Source organism: Nothoprocta perdicaria, unplaced genomic scaffold (assembly GCF_003342845.1).
Source record: "Nothoprocta perdicaria isolate Ctin4 unplaced genomic scaffold, notPer1 scaffold_10, whole genome shotgun sequence".
In the NCBI taxonomy this organism is placed as follows: Eukaryota; Metazoa; Chordata; class Aves; order Tinamiformes; family Tinamidae; genus Nothoprocta; species Nothoprocta perdicaria.
Genome location: NW_020454094.1, coordinates 1,028,521 through 1,030,995, shown reverse-complemented (window position 1 = coordinate 1,030,995; position 2,475 = coordinate 1,028,521).

Here is a 2,475-nt window from a genome sequence, read left to right as displayed (position 1 = left end):
CCTGATGCCGTTCACCACGCAGCGGCGGAGGGGACAGCGCCAGCAGGCAAACGCCCCACGGCCGGCAGCAAATCAGCCCCAGTGCCTAAAGAAGATGTTTTGGCTGATACTAGTTGAACGTTTGTGGCCCAGGATGGCCTTGAGGAACCTCCTCTACCAGAAATGTCTGCTTTCCACACAGTCTGGGCATAGCACGGTGAATGGGYGAGTTACTTATGAAATAATACATGAAATACATTATTTCATGTGAAATAAGCTCGCAAAACCCTTCAAACACAGTCTTTCTACTTTATAGGAGTCATCTAACTGGTGCCTAGATGTGAGCACTGTTTGTGAGCACAACTTAACAGAATTAACCAGAATTAAYAGAATGTAACTTAACAGAATAAACCAGACAGCTAGCGGGAGCGATGCTGTTCAGCCCCTTGCTGCCTTTGCGGACTTGTATTCCCAAACCAACCCCCATTTCAATCTGCGGGAACTAATTAYTTGGCTTGGTTGCGCTAATTCTGGCTAATTTCTCAGTGTCAGCAAGCCTTAACRGCTCCTGGATGGAGTACTCAAAACTAACACAGTAACAGAAAGAGCTGTTGGCTGGAGGAGCTCGTTAGAGATCCAGAGAGGAACAGGGTAGTTGTGATTAATGGTGTTTGATGCTGTTTTCCGTAGGTGCTGGTGAAACACAGCGAGACGATTAACCTGCCAGGATGCTCGTTCCTCGCACCCTGGTCCTTCTGCGCGAGGTTCATCACTGACTCATCCGGGCACCRTGAAAGGAGCCGCCGTGGGGGACACCCGGGCTCGGCTGTACATGGGAGGCGGTGCTGAAACGCTGTTGGGCGTTCTTTTCCCGCCAAAACTCTTTTCCTGATGGATCCAAGGCTTGGCGGGGAGGCTGGAGTAGGTGGTTTGGGACTCTTTGGCAACACCAAGGTGGGCACGGCTCTGCTGTGGGCACACTGCGCTGACACTGAYGACACAAGCGAAGGTGCAGCCCTCAAGGAAGGGCAAAATCAACACGTTGTCCCAGGGATGAGCAAAGATGGGGATGGTTGGGGGCAAAATCAGCACGTTGTCGCCGGGAAGAGCCAAGATGGGAGCAGTTGGAGGCTGCTATTTGATCTCATGAGATTCGCGTGGATGTTAGACATTGTTGGGAAGCACCTCAACGGTGTTTCTTGCCCAGATGACTGAGGTGAAGTTAATTTGAGTTTGGGAAAGAATGGGTAGAGGCAATTGCYGTGGTGTGTGTCTCTTGCCCTTTTTCCCTGAGGTACATCCCACTCCCAAGAAACAGCTGGAAATTGAAATTCAGTTCCCTGCTTTCATAGCTCAGGCATCAGGGAGCTGACAACTCCTGCCCCCCGATCTGAGGTGGATCTGCTGATTTTGCAGYTGATGGACTAAAATTCCCCAGTTTGTGACCGAGTGGCATTTGGTGGTGGTTGTGGGGACCGTTGCTATATGGGTCTGGGAAGGTTAGTGTGTGTGGAGGGGACAGTCGGTGTGTGTGAGGGGATGGTTGGTTTGTTTGGAGGGGACAGTGTGTGTGAGGGAACGGTTGTTGTGTGTGGAGGGGACAGTCGGTGTCCCTGGTGTGTGGAAGGGACTGTTGTGTGAGGGGACAGTTGTGTGTGGAGGGTGGTTGGTGTGTGGAAGAGACTGTGGTATGAGGGGATAGCTGATATGTATGGAGGTTGTTCTGTGTGAAGGGGACTGTTGTGTGAGGGGATGGTGTTTGCTAGTGGAGGGGATGGCTGGTGTTTGGAGGGGATGGTTGTTGGTGTGTGAGCAGAGACTGTTGTTATGTGAACGGATGGTTGGTGTGCRACAAGGACAGTTGATGAGTGGAAGTGATGGTGTGCGTGGTGGGATTGTTGTGTCAGGCCATGGTGCGAGGACGGGACAGTTTGTGTGGAGGGGTTGCTGGTTTGTGAAAGGGACTGCTGTGTGAGGAGACAGTTGTGTGKGGGGGGTGGTTGGTGTGTGGAAGGGCCTGTTGTGCGAGGGGACAGTTGTGTGTRAAGGAGAATGTTGTGTGCAGGGGGTTAGTTGGTGTGTGAGGAGGTGTCTGGTGCTGTGTGAGGAGTTGGTGTGTGGAAAGGACTATTGTGCGAGGGGACAGCTGGTGTGTGTGGAGGTTGTTCTGTGTGGAAAGTTTTATTGTTGTGTGAGAGGATGGTTGGTGTGTGTGGAGCTTGTTCTCTGTGGAGCGGACTGTTGTTGTGCGAGGGAACTGTTGTGTGAAGGGACAGTTGTTCTCTGTGGAGGTGACTGTTGTGTGAGGGGACAGYTGTTGTCCGTGGAGGGGATACCGGGACCTCCACAGCCGKGGCTCGCAGGCGCTCACCCACCGAGCCGCGCCGAGCCGCGCAGACCCGCGCAAAGCCACGCGCCGCCGGCGGACGCCAACCACACAAATAAACCCGCCCGCCCGCCTCGCTCGGAGCCGCTGGGCGGCGCGGGGCCGGCCCG